The sequence below is a fragment of the Muntiacus reevesi genome, chromosome 6, assembly GCF_963930625.1.
Source record: "Muntiacus reevesi chromosome 6, mMunRee1.1, whole genome shotgun sequence".
Taxonomy (NCBI): domain Eukaryota; kingdom Metazoa; phylum Chordata; class Mammalia; order Artiodactyla; family Cervidae; genus Muntiacus; species Muntiacus reevesi.
This window is the reverse complement of record NC_089254.1, coordinates 112,059,258-112,082,472: the sequence shown is the minus strand read 5'-3', so window position 1 is coordinate 112,082,472 and position 23,215 is coordinate 112,059,258. Positions and strand designations below refer to the sequence as shown.

The window sequence follows — 23,215 nt, the reverse complement described above, 5'->3', positions numbered from 1 at the left end:
TAGAAAAGGCAGAGGAACCAGAGATCAAACTGCCAGCATCAGCTGGATCACTGAAGAAGCAAGAGAAATCAATAAAAGCATCTCCTTTTGCTTCACTGACTACGCCAAAACCTTTGACTGTGTGGATCACAACAAACTGGAAAATTCTTCAAGAGGTGGGAATACCAGACCACCTGACCTGCCTCCTGAGAAATCTATGTGCCAGTCAAAAAGCAACAGTTAAAACTGGACATGGAACAACAGACTGGTTCCAAATTGGGAAAGGAGTTATGTTAGGGCTGTATATTGTCACCCTGTTTATTTAACTTCTATGCAGAGTACATCATGTGAAATGCTGGGCTGGAGGAAGCACAAGCTGGAATCAAGACTGTCAGGAGAAATATCAATAACCTCAGATATGCAGATGACACCAGCCTTATGGCAGAAAGTGAAGAACTAAAGAGCCTCTTGATGAAAGTCAAAGAGGAGAGTGAAAAACCTGGCTTAAACTCAACATTCAGAAAACTAATAAGATCGTGGCATCTGGTCCCATCACTTCATGGCAAATAAATGGGGAAACAATGGAAACAGTGACACATTTTATCTTTTTAGACTCCAAAATCACTGCAGATGGTTGACTGCAGCCATGAAATGAAAAGAAATTAAAAAAACTCCTTGGAAGAAGTTATGACCAACCTAGACAGCATATTAAAAAGCAAAGACGTTACTTTGCCAACAAAGGTCCATCTAGTCAAGGCTATGGTTTTTCCAGTGGTCATGTATGGATGTGAGAGTTGGGCCATAAAGAAAGCTCAGCACTGAAGAATTGATGCTTTTGAACTGTGATGTTGGAGAAGACTCTTGAGAATCCCTTGGACTGCAAGGAGAGCCAACCAGTCCATCCTAAAGGAGGTCAGTCCTGAACAGTCACTGGAAGGACTGATGCTGAAGCTGAAGTGCCAATACTTTGGCCACCTGATGCAAAGAACTGACTCCCAGACCCCGATGCTGGGAAAGATTGAAGGTGGGAGAAGGGGTTGACAGAGGATGAGATGGTTGGATGGCAGCACCGATTCCATGGACATGAGTTTGAGTAAGCTCTGGGAGTCAGTGATGGACAGGGAAGCCTGGTGTGCTGCAGTTCATGGGGTTGCAAAGAGTTGGACACGACTGAGCGAGTGAACTGAAAGGCTGTAATTGCAGGAAAAGGGGACGAGAAAAACTCCCCACTAAACTGGAAAACGGCATCACTGAGAATCGAAGCATTAAGCCTCAGAACCGCGAAGGCAGTCCCACCGCCTCCACTAACCCACAATGCCCCCAGCACCCCAAAGCCACCAAATACAATCCCAGGATTGGGAGACAAGAGAAAGCTGGGCTGGAGAAGTTTGTTGCTTTACTTGCTCAGTCGTGTCTGACTCTTTGCGACTCCATGGACTGTAGCCCACTAGGCTCCTCTGTCCCTGGGATTCTCCAGGCAAGAACACTGGAGTGGGTTGCCATTCCCTCCTCCAGGGGATCTTCTGACCCCAGGATCAAGCCTCCATCTCCTGCACTGCTGGCGCTTCTTTACCGCCGATCTCCAGAGAGCAGTTAACTTTACCACCAGCTTGCACACACCTAATGGTGTGGGGAGTTTTCAGTGAGCTGTGGCGATCTAATGCCCACACGGTCACTGCTGCCCACAAGACTGTGTCATTCATTCAGAGTCGCTAGGAAACCAGATCTTAAATGCTATCCCTCCAAGGAATGGTCATTTCACAATGAAAGGGGTGTAGGCTAACTCAGGTGGCAATCACAGCAATACAGAAACGATTCAAATCAGCAAGTCTCCAGTCAATTGTATCTAATTTTTTAAAATAAAATGTAACCTTATTGATGACAGGAAGGTGCACACAGGAAACTCTGTGAAAAAGCACCAAGCAGGACTTTAATATTTCTTATTTTAACAAAACATGGTTAGTGAGAATAATTCTAAGTGTTCTGTAAACAGTACCTCATTTAATTCCAACAGTAACGAAAGTAAGATCAGTGACTTCCTAACGGTGTCTTAGGCGGTTTCTCCAGCTTTATGCAGACACAACCGACATTCAACTGCTCCAAGTTTAAAGTGTGCACTGGGCACCTTAGTTTCATTAAAACTGGATTTTTTAAAAACTACAAATGACCTTTGCATAAGGCAGGTTTGGCTGCACAGGTCTACTTGCATGCGTATTTTTCTCAATATTTCTCAATATTGGTAAAGATTTTTTGGAGACTTACAACTTAAGAAAGCTCACGGAAGAACCATGTAGCCTAGAAATACTGAAAAATCTTTTAAAACTGTCAAGAATGCAAAGGCTAAGGGAGTGACGTTTAATACAAAATGATTGAACAGCAACATTTTAGTTTTCTGTTCTGTAACTTTGCTTTCAAAGGATTACATATTTACACAGTACGTCTCTCCCCCCAGTACCAGTTTATCATCATAGGTAGGTGGGTTCTTTTTTTAAATATGTTTCCAACACCGTATTATGAATGAGTATAATACTGTCACAATGTCAGTATGTGACAGCACAATACTGTCACATGTCACAGTGGATTCACTAGCGTATAGGCTAGGCCACCATAAAGCAACCACACTGCTCCCACTTCATTATAATGGATGCATTATACTTAAAAACCACCAGGAATTTCTTCCTTACGCTATCTTTTCACTTTTCTTGGCCCATGTTACGAACACATCTACAGGATTTGGTATCATGTAAGACAACACTGATGTAGATAGTGAGAGACAATCCATCTTGTAATAATATAAACGTAGAGCATCAATAAATAAATGCAGTTAATACAGTTTCTCTTAAAGAAGTTTTTAAATATCTTCTCTAGCTTACTTTAAGACTACAGCAACATAACACACAAAGAATGTGCTAATCAATGCTGCATTACTGGCAAGGCTCCAGTCAGCAGCAGGCTACTAGGTACGTTTTGGGGGAGTCGAGAGTCATGCGCAGCTTTTCAACTGCAGGGGATCTGCACCTCTAAGTCCCACATTGTTCAAGAGTCAACTGTACACTCAAGAGACAGAAAAAAATCCAAAGTCGTGGTGCAGAAAGACACACAAGGGCACACCAAGGAGGCAAGTGTCAGCAAAGGAGTCTATAGAAGGAGGCATGTGTCAGCAACAGGCGTCTATGAAAGGAAGCAGTGGAACACGGCCTGCTGGGGAACCACAGATTCACGCGGATAAACTCACAAGGCCTCCACGACTTCCAATCAGGAAGTGCATTACAAGGGGAAAAAGGAAACATTCCCACAGGGCTGGATGGAGGGGGAGTGGGGAGTTACCCTTTAGTGGGTGTAGAGTTTCAAGGTGGGAGGACAGAAATGTTCTGGAGATGATGGTGCTGATAAAACACACAACAATGTGAATGTAACAGGGTGCATTTTCTGTCATGTAAAAAATAAGCTATGCTGAAATTTATAAAAAAAATATTTTTAAAAGACACACCCACAATCATATGATTAATCGGACAGAGAGTTAACTTGTAAGATTTGAGCACATTTAACAGACCTGATGTAATGGGACATAAAACAGGGACCTGGAACTAACAGCTATAAAATACCAAGCATACACCCACAAGATGGAGTATACTTAAACAATATCTGAGACCACAAAGAAATAGCTGTGGTAACAAACGTTTTTTAAGAACGCTTTTGGGTCAAAAAAATTATAAGGATGTTAGGATATTCGACGTACATGAACTACTTATCAATTTCATCAACTGGCCAAAATGAAATTAAGGACCCCAAATACATTAATAAAAGCTACAGACGTTAGAAGGTTAAGAACTCAAAACAGACAACATTTGCCCTTCTTTAGAATATAAAAATATTAATAGATATCTTTAGCAAATAAAATCCCAGAGTTTTTTTAAATTACAAATTAGAAAAAACTATATGGTTACTATTTTCTTGTAATTTATCCAATCATTTTAACATTAAAATCAGCTATGACAGATACATAACAGATTAACAAAACACTAACTGGAGAATGTACTTTTGTGTACAAGGTTGTTCAATGTACAGTTTTTTTCAATTGTGTCTGCGTATGCTCAACAAAAAGTATCGGGTATCTTGTTTTAAATGCAATCAGATATGGGAGTGAGCACCCAATTATAATATAGAAGTGTTTCTCACTGGTAGTTCCACAATCCAAAGCACACTGCTCAGAAGACACGGCTGGTAGGCGCCCAGCAACCGCACACCTTCGGGGATGAGATACCTGCCCACGGCCAGGGGCAGTTCGAGCGCAGCAGGAACCAGCAGGCAGCCACCTGTACTCCAATCTGCTAACAACGGACTCAGCTAACATGAGACGACTAACTGACCCTCTGCTGACAAGTGATTCCCCCGGCGGTTACTGTGACTTCTGAGCTCCAGCTGCTGCTGCTACGAGGGGACATCTCAGCGCCCAGCAGAAACATGTGGGGAGACCCTACGAGACCACAGTCACCAAAGGGATGAAGGGAGAAGCCTCAGGACGGCGCTTCCCTCTCCTAAGAGTAAGCCACTGCCTGAACCACTCTGAAACACAGAGCCCCAGTGTACCCAATGCCACCGCTTAGACACTTCAGAACCTCCCCGGGCTGGGGGAACAGACCCCTGCAGAGCACACAGACCAGCATGTGCGCACCAGGACCCAGGCAAAGGAGCAGTGACCCCACAGGAGACCGAGTCAGACGTGCCTGGGAGTGTGCGAGGGTCTCCACCAGAGCAAGGCTGAGTTTTCCCCACAGCCAGTCCCTCCCATCAGGAAACCTGCATAAGCCATTAATCCTCATCCGTCAGAGGGCAGACAGAAGAGGCAAGAACTACAATTCCACAGCCTCCAGAAGCAAACACACAACCACAGAAAGCTAACCAGAATGATCACATGGATCACAGTCACGCGTAACTCAATGAAGCTATGAACCATGTCATACCCGGCCACCCAAGACGGACGGGTCATGGTGGACAGTTCTAACAAAATGTGCTCCACTGGAGGAGAGAATGGAAAACCACTCCAATATTCTTGCCTCAAAAACCCCATTAACTGTATGAAAAGGCAAAAAGATATGACGCCAGAGATGAGTCCCCCAGGTCGGTAGATGTCTAAAATGCTAATAGAAAAGAGCAGAGAAATAGTTCCAGAAAGAATGAAGAGGCTGGGCCAAAGCTGAACTGATGCTGAGTTTTGGATGTGTCTGGTGGTGAAAGTAAAGTTCGATGCTGTAAAGAACAATACTGTATATAAACCTGGAATGTTAGGTCCATGAATCAAGGTATACTGCACATTGTCAAGATGGCAAGAATGAACACTGACACTTTTAGGAATCACTAAAATGAATGAGAATGGGCAAATGTAACTCAGATGACAATTAAAACTACTAATGTGGGCAAGAATCCCTTAGAAGAAATGGAGTAGCTCTCACAGTCAACAAAAGGGTCCAAAATGCAGTACTGGGGTGCAAACTAAAAAACGACAGAATCATCTCAGTTCACTTCCAAGGCAAACCACTCAACATCCCGGTAATCCAAGTCTATGCCCAACCATTAATGTCGAAAAAGCTACAGTTGAACGGTTCTGTGAAAACTTACGAGACCTTTTGGAACTAACACCAAAAAAAAAAAGATGTCTTTTTCATCACTGCGGATTGGAATACGAAAAGTAGGAAGACGAGAGATACCTGGAGTAACAGGCAAGTTTGGCTGTGGAGTACAAAATGAAGCAAGGCAAAGGCTAACAGAGCTCTGTCGAGAGAATGCATCAGTCATAGCAAACACCTTCCAACAACACAAGACGACTCTACACACGGACATCACCAGATGGCCAACATCAAAATCTTTGCAGTCAAAGGTGGAGAAGCTCTATACAGTCAGCAAAACAAGACCTGGAGTCAACTGTGGCTCAGCTCAATCAGCTCCTTGTTGCAAAACTCAGGTTTAAACTGAAAAAAGTAGGGAAAACCACTAGGCTATTCAGGTATGACCTAAATCAAATCCATTCTGATTATGCAGTGGAGGTGACGAATAAATTCAAGGGATTAGATCTGATAGACAGGATGCCTGAAGAACTATGGACGGAGGTCTATAACACTGCACAAGAGGTGGTGACCAAATCCATCCCTAAGAAAAAAAATGCAAAAAGGCTAAGTGGTTTCCTGAGGACTTATAAAAAGCTGAGAAAAGAAAAGGAACAGAAGGCAAAGGTGAAAGGAAAAAATATACCTAACTGAATGCAGAGTTCCAGAGAATATCAAGGAGACAGAAAAGCCTTAAGTGAACAACGCAAAGAAATAGAGGAAAACAACAGAACGGGCAAGACTAGAGATCTCTTCAAGAAAACTGGAGATACCAAGGAAAAATTTCATGCAAAGATGGGTACAATAAAAGACAGAAATGACAATGACGTAACAGAAGCAGAAGAGATTAAGAGGTGGCAGGAATATACAGAAAAACTATACAGAAAGGTCTTATTGACTCAGATAACCATGACGGTGTGGTCACTCAATCTAGAGAGAGCCTGACATCTTACGAGTGCGAAGTCAAGCGGACCTTGGGAAGCATCACTATGAACAAAGCAACTAGAGGTGATGAAATTTCAGCTGAGCTATTTCAAATCCTAAAAGAAGATACTGTTAAAGTGCTGCACTCAATATGCCAGCAAATTTGGAAAACTAAGCACGGGCCACAGGACAGGAAAAGGTCAGTTTTCATTTCAAACCCAAAGAAACGCAATGCCAAAGAAATGTTCAAACTACCACACAACTGCACTCATTTCACAGGCTAGCAAGATAAATCTCAAAATTCTTCAAGCCAGGCTTCAACAGTATGTGAACCAAGAACTTCCAGATATAGAAGTTGGGTTTAGAAAAGGCAGAGGAACCAGAGATCAAATCACCAACATCCACTGGATCCTAGAAAAAGCAAGGGAATCCAAACAAAATCTACTTATGCTTCACTGACTATGCTAAAGCCTTTGACTGTGTGGATCACAATAAGCTGTGGAAAATTCTTCAAGAGATGGGAATACCAGACCACCTGACCTGCCTCCTGAGAAATCTGTATGCAGGTCAAGAAGCAACAGTTAGAACCGGACATGGAACAACCGACTGGTTCAAAACTGGGAAAGGAGTACGTCAAGGCTGTATATTGTCACCCTGTTTATTTAACTTATATGTACAGTAGTATATCATGCAAAATGCCATACTGGATGAATCACAAAATCAAGACTGCCAGGAGAAACATCAACAAACGCAGATACCACTCTGACGGCAGAAAACGAAGAGGAGAGTGAAAAAGCTGGCTTAAAACTCAAAATTCAAAAAATGAAGATCATGGCATCTGGTCCCATCACTTCATGGCAAATATATGGGGAAACAATCAAAACAGTGACAGATTTTACTTTCCTGGGCTCCAGAATCACTGCGGACAGCGACTGCAGCCATGAAATTAAGACACTTGCTCCTTGGAAGGAAAGCTGTGACAAACCTAGATAGCGTATTAAAAAGCAGAGACATCACTTTGCCAATAAAGGTTCATTTAGTCAAAGCTATGGTTTTTCCAGTTGTCATGTACGGATGTGAGAGTTGGACCATAAAGAAGGCTAAAAATGTTAGTCACTCAGTTGTGTCCAACTCTTTTCAACCCCATGGACTGCAGCCCAACAGGTTATTCTGTCCACAAAATTCTCCAGGTAAAAATACTGGAGGGGGTTGCCATTCCCTTCTCCAGGGGATCTTCCCAACCCAGGGACTGAACCCAGGTCTATCTGCATTGCAGGCAGATTCTTTTACCATCTGAGCCACCAGGGAAGGTTAAGTGTCAAAGAATTGATGCTTTTGAACTGCGTTGCAGGAGAAGACTCTTGAAAGTCCCCTGGACTTCAAGGAGATGAAATCAGTTGATCCTAAAGGAAATCAACCCTGAATATTCACTGGAAAGACTGACACTAAAGCTGAAGCTCCAATAGTCTGACCACCTGATGTGAAGAGCTGACTCACTGGAAAAGACCCTGATGCTGTGAAAGATTAAGGTCAGGAGAAGAAAAGGGGTGATAGTATAAGACGGCTGGATGGCACCACCGACTCAATGGACATGAGTTTGAGCCCATTTCAGGAGACAGAGGAGGACAGGGAGGCTTGGGGTGCTGCAGTCCATGGTCACACACAGTTACACACAACTTACCGAGTGAACAAGAGACACCTTTGTTCCTAGTTCAAAGCTCACGATTTCCTAAGTCCAGTCGCTTTGCCCTGCATTGGCAACAATGTGCCAGTGTCTGTGCTGACGATGGTGGGAAGAGCAAGACCCTCGAGGCCGGTAGCACAGACACGGCAGGATGGGCCTCAACTCGGGCCACGCCCGCCAAAGGTGACCGTTGCTGGCACCTACTGCGTCCCCGGGAAGAGCCGCCCATCCCCAGGACCAGCACCAGCACTGGGGACAGAGGCGCTAGGCCATGGGGGCTGTTTCTTTCTCAGTGGAGACAGCCCAGGAAGGAAGTGCCTTCACCACAGTCCTGGCCAGCACCAGGCAGCCCACCTGAACCTCACTGATTAACGGTCACGAGGAAGCACTTCCCCCATTAACACCCAGGGCACATTCTCAGGGCTCAGGCTGGCGAACTTGGCAGCCCCAAGCACACTGGGCTTTCTTCTCGGAGGCCACCAGCTTGCCCCCCACCTGCCCGCCTGCTCCCCTCCGTCAGCAGTGGGAACGCCGGGGGCTCAGAGGCCTCCCACCCTACTCCCGCGCTTTCATCTGCTCCGTTATTAAAATACCATTTATGGAGCAATGGTTCCCTCAATGTTAGCCCCAATCACAGGCCTCACTTTGGCATTTCAGACACAAATAGACAGATGGCTCTCAACACAGCCACTTGGATGTCTGACAAGACACCCCAAATAGAACATGACCACATCTCATGCTCTTTCCTCCCCACTCCCACCTGGCCTTTTCCTATAATTCTACTCCATGCTGGAAACCCTCACCACGCTCTACACCGCTCCACCCACACACAACAAACCAATCCACAGTTTAGTGCAGTTCACTCACTGCAGACCCCTCAAACCCCGTCACTTTTCTCTATCTTTGGTGGCACCACATACCCTTTCTGAAATCCTGTGGGAGCCTCTTTTCTCACAGCCAAGATGAGCTATAAATATGCAAACTCTATCACAACAGATACAACATGCTGTCCAGACCAGAGAAAACCAGCTCTGAAGGACACGGTCAGCTCCACTGGGGATTCACGGAATGACGCTTTACTGCCCTAGCTAATGCTAGGTCTGGAACAGGAAAGGTACAAGACAAGCCTAGGAGATGCTGTCAATCAAGAAAGTAAAGATGCTACTAACAAAAACTGCAGACCTGGTCAGGAAAAAAACAAGGAAAGACTGCAGAACGGTGTCAGCTTGGAAGTGACTAAGAATAAATGATAACTAAGTGCCGTCTGAGCTCCTGGACTGGTATCTGGGGCAGGAAGAGAATGCTGGGGGATGGGGGTGGGGCGGGAAACTGGTGTGACGTGAATGAAGTCTGTAGTTTGCAGTACTATACCAACCTAATTTTTTATTTTTCATAAACACACCATGGTTACATGTTATACTAAGGAAAGCTGGGTAAGAGGCATACAGGAAAATTCTTGTATTATCTCTGCAACTCTTCTATAAATCACACAATGGTTTTAAAATAAAAAGTTAAAATAAGTCAAAAGGAAAAAAAAGTACAACTATGTCAAAATGACAGCAGAACAAAACTGACGAAACATCCACAGATCAGAAGGGATTCTGAACATCAAAAGAATGGCTGATGTGTCTTTTTTCCGTCCAGTTTCATTGAGCCATAACTGGCATATACCACTATGCACATTTAAGGTGTACAGAATCACGATCTGACTTGCATCATGACAAGATTACCACAATCAGTTTAGTGAACATCTATCATCTCATATGGGGCTCCCCTGGGGGCTCAGCGGTAAAGAACCTGCCCGCCAATGCAGGAGACTTAGGTTTGATCCCTGGGTCAGGAAAATCTCCTAGAGAAGAAACTGGCAACCCACTCCAGTATTCTTGCCTGGGAAATCCCATGGACAAAGGAGCCTGTAGCCTGGCAGGCTACAGTTCATGGGGTCACAAAAGAGTCAGACATGACTTAGCAACTAAACAACCACCACCATCTCATATAAATACAAAATGAAAGAAATAGAAAAGTATTTTTCCTTGTGATGAGAACTCTTTGGATTTACTCTTAACTTTTCTATATAACGTATAGCAGTGTTAATTATATTTCTTAGGGTGTACCCTAAATTCCTAGTATTTCTCTCTCTGGTAACTGGAGTGACTTTCATGCATTTCAAGTACAGACACCAGGGATGCTCTGGTGGTCCAGGGGTCAGCACTTCGCTCTTCCACTGCAGGAGGCACAGTGGATCCCACTACTGTTTTTCTTCTCAAGTTGTGAGTGCTGTGTCAGCTCCTCTGGGAAACCTTGGAACTTGATGGGCAACACAAACCAGGCTGAGTCGTGGTCTTTTCAGGCCTGCAGTCACGTCCTCTCTCCTGCTATTCCCTTTGTGCGACTGTAGCTCTCCAGATAAGTGAAGTCCACGGCTTGCCTGATACATTCCACCTTGGGTATCTTGGCCCACTGACTCAACAGATCAAAACCTTTTGGGTATCAATTATACCATCAACACATTCATTCTCAGGAAAAAACTAAAGTAATTCTGAGCAAATTTATGTATACTTACTACGCAAAAACAATCGTGACACTTTTGGGAGCAAGTTACCAAGTTCAGAAGACAGACATGTAAAAAAAAAACTTAGGCATACACAATAAGAAAGTATGAACAATGTTGGGGAGAGGTTACAGTGGGACAAAGAGATAAGTTTATGGAGCCAGCCTATGCCATCTTTCAAACTTCTTTCAAAATTGGACTCAATCCTCAAATATTGCCACTGCTTTTTCAACTAAGTTTATGTAGTATTCTCAATCTGTTGTTAGGTAGACAATCCTCAGAACATCTTCACCAGGAGTAGATTCCATCTCAAAAAACCACTTTCTTTGTGCATTCTTTTAAAGAAGCAGCTCCTCTACCACTCACAGGTTCTTACAAGACTGCAGGAGTTCAGTCCCATCTTCAGGCTCCACTTCTAAATCTAGTTCTCCAGCTGTCTCCACCACATCTGCCGTTACTTCCTCCACTGAGTCTTGAACCCCTGAGTCATCCATGAGGGTCAGAACCAACTTATCCCAAACTCCCGTTAATTATAATTAGTTGGTGTTTTGACCTCTTCCCATGAATTGCAAATATTCTTTAATGGCATCTAGAACGGTGAGTCCTCAGAGTTTTCAATTGACTTTGCCCAGATCATCAGAGGAATCACTGTCTATGGCAGCAATAGCCTTACAAAGTGTATTTCTTAAATAACAAGACTGGAAAGTCTAAAATTACTCCTTGACCCATGGGCTGCAGAATAGAGGTTGTGTTAGCTGGAATAAAAACAACATGAATTTCACTATACATCTCCAGAGTTCTTGGGTTATTGTCAATGAGCAGCAATTTTTGAAAGAATTTTTTAATCTGAGCAGTAGGTCTCAACAGTGGGTGTAAAATATTCAGGAAACGGCCCTGTCAATAGATGTGCTGTCATCCAGGCTTTGCTCCATTTACATAGCACAGGCAGAGTAGGTTTAGCATAATTGACAAGGGCTCCAGGATTCCCAGATGGTCAATGAGCAGTGGCTTCAACTTCAGGCCCAGCCACATTAGCCTCTCAGAGAGAGCCAGCCTGTCCTCAGAAGCTCTGAAGTCAGGCACTGACTTCTCCTCTCTAGTATGAACGTCCCAACAGTCTTCTTCCAACATCAGGCTGATTCATTCACACTGAAAATCTGCTGTTCCGTGCAGCCACCTTCTCCAATGATCTGAGCTGGATCTTCTGGATAACTTGCTGCGGCTTCCACATCAGCACCTGCTGCTTCACCTTGCTTGCGCATGATGTTACAGAGACAGCTTCTTCGCTCAAACTTCATGAACCAGCTTCTGCCAGCTTCAGACTTTCCCCAGCAGCTTCCTCATCTCTGTCAGCCTTCACAGAACTGAAGAGTTAGGGCCCTGCCTGGGCTTTGGCTTAAGGCAACACTGTGGCTGGTTTAGTGATCTCTCCAGACCACGAAAACTTTCTCCACAACTGCAGTAAGGTGATTTTGCTTTCTCACCACTCCTGTGTTCACTGGAGTAGCCCTTTCCCTTAAGAATCTTCTCTTTGCATTCAGAACCTGGCTGTTGCATACAAGAGGCCTAGCTCCCAGCCTATTAGCTTTCCACAAGCCTTCATCACTAAGCATCTTCATTCCTGGCTTCTAATTTAAAATAAGACTGGAGACTCTTCCTTTCATTTGAAGAGCCCACTGCAGAGATATAACTGGCCTAATTTCAGTATTGTTGTGTCTCAGGGAACAGGGAGGCCTGAGGAGGGGGAGAAAGATGGTGGGTTGGTGAAGCAGTGAGAACACAGGGTCTTAGATGGTCTTAGAAGGGCCTAAAACAATTACAACATCAGAGATCACCGATCACAGATCATTAATCTAATAATGAAAAACCTTGACAATATCATGAGAATGACAAACTGTGACAGTCACGAAGTGAGCAAACGCTGTGAGAAAAACGGGACCAATAGACTTGATCGACGCAAGACTGTCACAAACCATCAGTTTGGGGGAAGGGGGAGGCAACACCTGCACTAAAGTGAACCGCTATAAAACGGGGCTGGCCTGGGCCTGAACTACTACTACGCACATCAAAACCAAAATTATAAATGCTGAAACAAGGAATACTTGTCTGTACTTAACACCAAACATGGTTTCACATGGTAATTAGCTACTATCCCAAGGTTCCCTGGAAGAAGAGACGCACAGCTGACAAAGAGGTGGTCGTCAGCACGAAGATCCAGTTGCTGCAGTCTTTCACCCCTTGACCAGTTCAGTAACACAGATGTGCCCTGCTTTTCCAGAGCTCTGGTCACAACACTTCACCGTTAATCAAGACCCACGTGGAATTTCCCTGGTGGCCCAGTGACTGGGACTCCACGCTCGCAATGCAGGGCCCGGGCTGGGGAACTGGACCCCATGTGTCACAGCTGGGAGCTGGCATGCCACTACTAAGGACTCCCGTGCCACATCTGAGACCTGGTGCAGCCAAATATATAATTTAAAAAAAAGAATGCGTTAAAAAAAAACAACCCACATTTAGTACCCGTTTTTGACAATCACAAGAAATCCGAAGTGGATTTTCACTTTTACAAGAAAAGGAAACATTAGCGGCAGTGCCCAACTCCAGCAGTGAGCGGCCACGCTCCTTGCCAGGGACCAAACACAGCTCCTCAGCCTGGAGCAGCAACAGCTGTGAGCTGTGAACTGTGTCTGTGAACACCTGGGCTTCCCCTCCATTTATTTTGTGCATTGGTGAACAAGATGGGTCCTCAGCTAACTGTTTCTTCCCTTGAGGCCTCTGTGGCTCAGGAAGGGTTTCCCAGGACGCCCCTCCTTCTGAGAGTGAGTGTGACTGTACAGGTCTCACGGGGCACACACCACAACACCACGAACACTTGAGACAGAGCTGTAAACCTTCCAAGGTGCGGGCCTCTCCTTCCTCAGCCTGGGTCGCTCATCTCAATGGTTAAGGGGGGGGGGGGGCGGTGCCAGGATGGAGGTGTAGAAATTAACTTACAATGGCCCACTCAGAGGAGCATTTCCTTTCCCTCTTCAACTATTCACATGCAAGACTCTAAACAAGCACCTCAGGTGACAGTCACAAATATCCATCCAGAAGAGGTGCCCTATGAGTCAGCTCTGAAAAGCCAAGTTTCTTGAACTGCGTAACTAGTCCCTTTTAAGTTATAACACTGTGTCTCTACTGAATTTCTAAAGGAGAATTTCCAAGTCATTTACATGTCCCATGGTCTCATCGACACTAAAGAACTTTTGTGCCCAACACAACTGTTACCAACACACCAGCCTTCCAGCCTCTACATGATGACCCTCAAGTCATGTCCCTCAAGCTCTGGGTGTGACAAAGACATCTCTGCACTGAGTCCTTTGGCTTTTTGTCCCAAATTTTGCTGTCCACACAAATTAAAAGTGTGTAACTGGGCCAACCTGAAAACCCTGAGAATTACCTGGCACCCCAGTGGTTTGAGCTCCTCAATCCCCCTGCAGGAGGCATGGGTCTGATCCCTGGCTGGGGAACTAAGATCCCACATGCCACACAGCACAGCAAAATAAAAAATTTTAAATAACCATCTTTCCACCCAAGAGACTGTTCTCAAATATCTCTTCATCTAACATCTAAGAAACCTTGCTCTGCTTGTAATAAAAATGCTCCTTATTCCTTTCCAATCCAAAAGACTCCATGTTGAAAATGGAGCTGAAGGGGGGAAAAAAATCAACATTCCTCCTTCCAGATAGCTTTGCCCCCACAGATTGCTACATATTACACAATGTTTTACATAATGCAATTTGTCTCTTGAAGACATTCTCTATTCTTCAACTTAAAAAATCAGCAGATCAAGATACTTGTTACTTCTAACTTACAAGTGCAGAAACTTGAAAGAAAACATCTTGTTTAAATACTGATTTCATGTTGTGACATGGAACTAATGTTGTGCAACACTACTGCTTAATGGAAAGGAAAGAGGCAACTTTAAAAAGAAATAGATGGCAAAAATAGTGGACAAGTTCCTCCACATCATCTCATTATCTGATGAATGAGATGTAGCACAGAGAGTAAGGGGCAAAGACAGAGGTCAAGTGTCGCTCCTTATCACAAATCATCTTACATATCTTGTTCTTACTCAACATGCCTTAAAGTATTCCAGAAACAAACAAGGGAACTTATTTCCTCTATAACTCAAGATCCAAGACCATTCTCTCATCTGGCAATCATCACCCATTAGACACTTATAGGTATGACTAACTTCCTTTCATTAAAATAATACATAGCAAGTAATGGTGTTTCATCAGTCCTGGTGCTTCTGAACTGAATTTGTACACTAACCATATTGTTTTCTAAACTCCCCTAAGCTCTGGATTCCATTATTAACCACAGAAGGGACACAGATAAACCAGGAAAAAAGGATCTAATTCAACCAATATTTTCCGAGCACTCTGGGTCCAGGTCAACACTACAGTCACAGAAGCACACGGTGGAAAATTCCAGGTTTGCCCAAAGGCCCTCACAGGAGGGCCCAGGGCGCCAGCACACACAGTGAAAGAATGAACTCTAGTCACTCGGTCTGGTCCGACTCTCTACAACCCCATGGACTAGCCTGCCAGGCTCCCCAGTCCAAGGGCTTCTCCAGACGAGAACCCTGGAGTGGGCTGCCATTTCCCCACCTCTCTTGGTGACAAAGATAGGATGAAAATTTCAAAGGACACAAAATCACATGCTGCTGTAAAAAGTCACCATTCCAAAGACGTGATCTTTGCACCTGAGTTTAAGAAACCTAAAATACCTGGAGTATTCTGACATACAAATAGAGCCACTGCCTCACAGCCAAATGCAATGATTGCTGCTTTTTATTTAGAATAGTCAAGAAGTCCTTACAAATAGGTTAACAATTTTTAGAGAAAACCAAACCATGCCTAAATAAGGAATAGATTTTGAAGTTAGGTTTAGAATATAAATTAGAATCTTCTCTACTTTGATATATACTGCAACATTTAGAAATTTAACTTTTTAGTCTTTTTTCCAGAAACTCCCCTCACTTTAAAAATGAAGTATTTTTAAAATGTACTTTTCTCAGTTCAGAAATAAAAAATTTTACTCTGATAGAAGAATGGATAGGGACAAGCTTGCCTGCTAAAGCACTCTCCAACATTTACTTAAGTAGGATATTGAAACAAAAGTAGTCAACTATTTTTTGTTTGTCTCCCTAAAAATAAACGTTTGAAAAACACTTTATAATCTATAATAGAAGCACCAACTTTTTCAACTTTTTTTTCTTGCTGACAAATCCAGTAAGCCACTTTCTTCAATCAGGCTCTAAAACTGTCTTTCTATGCACTATTCTTACCTTCAACAACTTCTCCTTTCTTCATTTATCTCACTTTTTTTAAGTTTGAAGTTCTCTTAAATTCTATTCACCAAGAGAAACCACAGCACTTCTTAAATCTTGCCACTGATCCCATCCTAATTCACAAATAAGCCTGCAGTTAACCTGCTCTTGCCACTGGGTGGCATCCTGGACGAATTTTAAGCAAACCAGGTTTAAATCACAGAACACCGGCCTACATTCTAGATCATTTCCAAGGAAGTGAAAAGGCAAAAACAAAAAACATGCTTTCTAAAAATTCTGTTAAAATATCAAACGACTGACTACGTTCACTTACTTCTTAGCAACAGACACCAAGAGTGACATTTAATCATCTTTAAGCATTAACCAAGGTAGCAGCAGCTGACCTTGAACGTGCAGTCACATAGACTGCACCCCAGTGGAAGGTGAGGTGACCTCTACATCACTAAGCTGACACGCTGAGGATTACACTGCGATGCTGAAAAACCGAACTGAAAATAACTGTGTCTTCTTTAAAAGTATGAAAGGTACAGACGCATTCCACCCCAAACCTGAGTCCAGGTGGAAAACGTCACTGCTGGTGAGGAGCACAATTCTGTTTGGAGCTGTCCAAAATAGTCAATACAAGGGGAAATGGTCCTACCCTGAGATCAAACACCTAAAAATTCCATGGGTTTGCCTGAAGAGTAAGGTTATCGTTTGCACTCACTGCAGGCAGGCACACCACAACTCCCTATTCTCCACTAAGTACCCAGAGTGTTACTCAAACCACACTCTCCACCCAGCCCTCCAGGTAAGTCTCTCTCCAGCAGCCAGAAATAATTCTCAAACCTACCACTTACAGGTCAAGAAAATACGAATTTAACACAATGATGTTTTTAAGAGGGTGCTGAACACATGTCAAATTTCTGGAAAAATCCTTAAATTCCTAACTTTCTCCTATTGTACAGCACTACACACCAAGCCTGCTGAAGCCAGTTTCTAAAACCAACATCTCATCCCCTTTTGTTCTCCTCCCACTTCAAGTCATCCACACCTACAAACAACTAACCCAGCCAATTTACTCCCCAAGTTCATACTCTGTATGACCCCCCAAATTCCACAGTTCCTTAGCACGCAAAAGGACACTCATAATGGTTCAGCTGGTAAAGAAACTGCCTGCGATGCAGGAGACTTGGGTTCGATCCCTGGGTTGGGAAGATCCCCTGGAGAAGGGAAGGGCTACCCCCTCCAACTATTCTTGCCTGGAGAATTCCATGACAGAAAAAACTAGCCGACTAGAGTCCACAGCGTAGCAGAGTCGGACACGAGAAAGAGGGACTAACACACACAAACACACCCATAGGAGCTAAGGTCTCTGACTGGAAACAAGAGAAGTGTGAATTAAACGTCCCAGACAGAATCAGGGGGAGGGGTGGTCTAGAAATAGGTTGGGGAAAGAAGTACAAAAATGCCTTTCACAAATCAAAATAACATTGATTCGCTTAACTACCAGGAAAAAAGCGACTAAAACATTAACAAGCAAGTTCAAATGATAAGAGTTTCTCTTTCCTTTTTTGGTCATTCGGCCTAACTTTTCCACTAAATCAATTAGTCGCCTTAAAATATTCTAGCTATAGTCTTAGTACGAGTCCACAATTGCAATAAAAACGCTGAGAATACAAAGGGCGCCGCCCCGCTCATGCTTGCCAGGCAGCCCCCTCGGGTTGGTGCGGAGACCTTTCCACAAAGGCCGTGTCCTTTCCGTGGTTCGTGAGTTAGCAGTGAGATTTAAACGTCTTGTCTTAACTGGCGACCCACACACACTCTGAAAACGATTCGCGAGACAACACAAGTTTGCAATTTCCACTTCTTGCGTCAATTCTTTCCTTACTTGGGCAAAACTTGACAGAAACTTCAGTTATATAAACCGCCATACAGCCTGAACAGAAACCAAGCAAACCGATTTTTTCGGTGAGGTGGAAGCCAAACACTGCATTTTGACCGTCCATCCACACGCTTCGGAGGAGCAGGCGGGGACTTCCGGACACGCGGACCCCGCCCACGGCCCCCCAACTCCTCCCGCAAACCCACCTCCCTCCTGGGCTCAGGGACGTCCCCGCCGGGCTTTCAAACACTTAGACCCTCAGCCTACCACGCGGCAGCTCCCTCGCCCCCTTCCCTGGCCGCTGCTCAGCCACTCCAGCCCGAGCCCGCCGCTCCGGCCCGGCACCCGCCCGGCCCCAACTGCCGGCGCGGGGCCCCCAGGGCGCGGGGAGGAAGGGGCCGCCGGGACAGGCGGCGGCGGCCGGGAGGGGGAGGAGCAGTGAGCGGTGAAGGGGACGAGGGAACAGGACGGAGCCCGCCCCGACACGCGACCCCCAACCCGGGCCGCGGCCTACCGCCGTCCCCGGCGCGCCCGGCCCGGCCCCACACCAAACCCCGTCTCCAGCCCTCAGGCCCCTTCCCCGAGTCCTCTGCCCCCGGCCCCACACGCCGCAGCCGAGGCCCGGGTAAGGTGGGCCGCCGGGCCCTCCCCCCGGCCGCTGACGGCCCTCACCGAGGACGCGGGAGCCGGCGGCGGAAGGCGCGCTGGGGCTACGGCCGGGGCTCCTCGGCTCCGGCGCGGCGGCGCGGTGGCGGAGGCGGCGACGGTCCTCGCGCTTTCCTTTCTCTCCTTTCTCCAACAACAAACAGGAAGTGCGTCAGGCGGCGGCGGCGCGGCGACGGGACTTCCGCCCGGCCCTGAGGCCGCGCGTGCGCAAAGCACCGACCGCCCCGACCCCCTCACCTCCCCCGCCTTCCCGAAGATTCTGCGCGGCCCGGGACGCGTCAGGCAGCGCGCATGCGTAGCCGAGGCCCCGTCGCCGGCAGCAGCGCGCCTCGGCGTGTGGGTTTCTGGCGCGGGTTCAGTGTCCTTTGGGGCCTGAGGCGTGGGCGCTGCGGGTTTTGGTCTTCCCGCCCTGGATTCTGTGGAGTCATTTCTTGTGTTTCTTCAGCCCTCTCTGTCTTACATACCTGGCTCTGGGCAGGTGACCAGTTAGCGAAAGAAAATGTGTTTACTCTGAGTCAGTTCTCGGTCCCTTCCTTCAGAAGGTTACAGAATCCTCGCCGGGCGTGGCGGCTCAGCGGTGTTGGGTTTTCGCGTCTCCTGATGAAGCGTAGATGACCTCGGCGGGGCTGGAATTTCCCTCAGTACCGGCGCCGCACGCAACCCTATCTGCCTGCAGGCCCGCCGGTTTCTTTCCCTCCGGGGTGACAGTGCTGTCGAGCGACGAGCGACGTCTCACATTTAATGAGACCCCACCTGAGGCGAGCGGGAGCTAACCTGGACATGCAGGCAGCAAGAGACGTGGGGTCTAGTGGGCTAACCACAAATAACTTGGTCTTCCTCCAAAAATACGTATTAAAACGTCTGTTCATGCAGTGACCTGTGTCAGGAGGAACCAACAAAGCGCCTCCCGGCATCCCAGGGGGACAAACACCCTGAACGTTAGCCAATACTCCATATGTAAAGAGCGGTCTGTGAAACAACAGGGAAGATCTTCAGAGATGACAGACACTGTACAGTAAGTGTTAGCTCAGATGGCGGTGCTGCCGGACAGACTTTACTGGAAGAAGATTACAAGAGGGAACCGCGAGGACTTGCATTTGCAGACGCGTTGGGGGAAGGGCCTCGGGCCGTTAGCCTGGTAGGAAGGGAAGCCGGGCCAGGACCAATCTGCAGTTTGTAGGCTGGAAGGAGGAGCAGGGAGACGGTGACTCTGGCTCCCCCTCTGTAGAATGGGTACATGGACTTCCTGGGAAGGTTCGTGGTCTGCGCTGAGCTCTGCCTATCACATAGCGATAGTCAGGAAATCGTAGCTCTTCTGTGTCGAGAAACTTCTGCCTCTTCGAGAAACTGATAAAAGGCAGGGACTTCTCCCCAGCCAAACGTGCAAGTGATAGGAGAAAATTTGTGGACCCGGCACACACGCACACACAGGCAGCCTGCCGAGTCCAGGAACCAAAGGTGAAGTTCCTCAATGACAGCTTGGCAATTTTTATTATACTGAAAAACTCATCTCTGATGGAAGAATAACAGTTGTAAATAATTTGCCCTAAGGCAATAAATGCAAGAACAGAAAATGAAAGAAAAAAGAACATACAAGGTTGCTGATACCGAGTTTGGAGATAATCTGTTCCTCCTTATCAGGAATACTTTGCAAGTCATAAAAGTAATAATGTAATTATGCTTACTAACATCGAATGTATCCAACTTGCATTATTGAGACACTGGGTATAGTGCTCTCCTTCTTGTAAAATTGTATTTGCGTGGGGGGGGGGGGGGAATGGGGCGGTACACATATAATTTTCTGCCTTTGCTTTTGAGTTCTTGGCTATAATGAAACTCCCTATAATGAAATATACAAAAGAGAAAAACAAATACAGGTTTTATTAACATGTATGTTCTCAGTTGTGTCCCTCTCTTTGCAACCCCATGGGCTGTAGCCTGCCAGTCTCCTCTGTCAATGAGATTTCAGGCAAGAATAAGTGGAGTGGGTTGCCATTTCCATCTCCAGGGATCTTCCCAACCCTGAGATGGAACTGGAGTCTCCAGCACTGCGGGCTGAGTCTTTACCACTGCTGCCTGGGAAGCCCCTCAGAGGGAGGAAGATGCATATACAAATGGAAATTTCCCTTACAAATGCAAATTTCCCCAACAAAAGGGTAGAGTTTAATTTTGTTCTCAGTTTCTCCTGCTCCTGCAGTTTCTCAAAAATAAAGGAAGTTGACAAATAATCTTTATGCCCAAGAGTCATACCTAGGATGGCATATTCTACGAGTTCAATACACTCACGGAAACCTGAAAGAATGTTCAATAAAGAGTATTTCACATAATTTTTCACTTTTTTATTTTCTTTTTTAAAAAAATATTTCCGGGCCTTACTTGTGACATGCCAGATCTTTAGTTGCAGCACGTGGGATCTCATTCCTTGACCAGGGATCGAACCCTGGCCCTATGCACTGGGAGCTTGGACCACCAGGGAAGTCCCGTCACTTTCTTTTTCCTGATTTGAAGTATTGTTTTGTGTTGTTACACACAACTTTTGTGTTGTGTGTAAAATATTTTTATTTTACTATTACTTTTCAAAACTAATAAAATCATGTTTATGAAGTTGAAATCATGTGTCTTCCATAACTGCATAGTACAGTGGTATGAAGTGGTGAGAGATTGTATACAGCTGTAGGATAAACACGAGTATATCTTCGTTTATCCATCTCATGAGCATATGTTGAGCATCAACTGTACACCAGGACTCAAAGAAGGTAGGACTCCTCCCCTGGAGGACCTTTGCATCTGTTGAGGAAGACAGGTCCAAAAGCCAGAGCTTGGAGGATCGAAGGTTACAGGCTCCAGGTCCCAGAGGAGAGACATTCAAACCAGGATGGGGGTTGGGGTGGGAGTGGGTAGGGCAGGGCACAGATGAAGAAAAACTGCTCAGAAAAAGCCAATCTTTGTTTGTTTGCTTTGTCTTTTTAATTTTTACAATGTTGTGTTGGTTTCTGCCATACAAAAATGCAAAGCTGCACTCGCTCTCTGCGATGGCCCACACTCTGTGGAGAGTGCTTCTCTCTGAATCTGAATAAATCTACTTCTTACCTATGAAAAACACAAAAAATGCAAAAGGAAAATGAAAAGTCTTCATCATTCAGTCATGTCTGACTCTGTGATTCCAAGGACTGTAACCCACAAGGCTCCTCTGTCCTTGGGATTCTCCAGGCAAGAATACTGGAATGGGTAGCCATTCCCTCCTCCGGGGTATCTTCCCCACCCGGGGATGGAACCCAGGTCTCCTGCATTGCAGGCAAATTCTAATCAACCATAATTATACACATAGCCCCTCCCTCTCGAGTCCCCCCCCCCCGCCCCCGTCTCCCCTCACCCCACCCCTCTAGGTCATCACAGAGCGCCAGCCTGGGCTCCCATCAACGACCCACTTTACACAGGCTAGTGTATGTATGCTGATGCTACGTACCCCCCACCTCCCTCCGGCGTCCGGGTCAGCTCTCTACGTCTGCATATCCATTCAGAAGCGGCCGTCTTGAGTGAGTTCTGAAAGACCAGGAGGAGTTAATGTTTGAAGCCCTGTGTGGGTGGAGATAACTCCAGACAGAGGAAGTCCTTTCCAAGGGTGACCAAGAAGCTGATTGAATGACTGATGAGTACTCTTTCTAAAACTAAAGCTGTTCCACACTGGAGGAAGGGTGACAGGCCTCTCATTTCAGAAGGAAACCTCCTTTTCGGCTCTGCAAAGGTACAGATGTCAACAAGGCCTAGGAGACAGAGGCCAACTGGAGGGCTGCGTGATGTGGTGCCACTGTGGAGGAGAGCATCTTTGCGAAAGCTGTGACTGCTTAACTGCAGAAGGTGGACAGGAAGGGAGGGCTGGGGAGGGGTAGAGGCCTGGTTGGGAGGGTGGTGGAAGGGGCCACCTCAGGAACGACTGAGCAGGGAGCCGGGCACCTGTGATCATGAAGAGCTGTTTCCAAGCGTTTCACTCCTTCTGTGACATCTCAGGGTTGCAGAACTGTGTGTCAGCCTTTACAGCCTGGTGTTCTCTTTCTGTGTGAGAAAGGTCATCTTGAGGAATGAAGCAGGGGCTGGGCCTGTGTTCAGAAGACAGTGACCACGGGGCATATCCCAGCCAGGAGACCCTAGAAGAGGAGCCCAGTGAGGGGACAGGTTCTGAATTTCTTGCAGTCATGTTATTATTTTTTAATAGATGTACTCTCTTTTTTTAACCATGTTTTAAGAATGATTGGTTGAGCGTAGCCGGCCTGGGTCTTTGTTGCTGCTTGGGGGCTTTCTCTAGTCTCTGTGAGCGGGGGCTACACTCCAGTTGTGATGCGAGGGCTTCACACTGTGGTGGTTTCTCTTGTTCCGGAGCACAGGCTCTAGGACTGCAGGCTCAGTAGTTGCGGCCCTTGGGCTTTGTTGTGGGATCTTCCCGGACCAGGCATCCAACCCGGGTCCCCTGCACTGGCAGGTGGATTCTTATCCACTGGACCACCAGAGAAGTCCTTGCAGTCACTTTAGAAGGAGACTCAAATTATTTCATTGGACAATGGAAGGAAACGGTGATCGTGAAACCTTGGAAATGTTTTTCGGTTAT

General features: G+C 46.0%; 1 protein-coding gene across 3 annotated transcripts in view; it reads right to left on the bottom strand.

The window, feature by feature from the left end:
* Window positions 1-18,760, bottom strand: part of DNAJB6 (DnaJ heat shock protein family (Hsp40) member B6) — a 54,082-nt gene extending 35,322 nt beyond the window's left edge. For all 3 annotated transcript variants that reach the window (XM_065939613.1, XM_065939615.1, XM_065939616.1), the window contains exon 1: window positions 18,619-18,760. The gene's annotated coding sequence lies outside the window, so the exon portion shown is untranslated. The remainder of the gene's footprint in view (window positions 1-18,618) is intronic.
* Window positions 18,761-23,215: the final 4,455 nt, after the last annotated feature.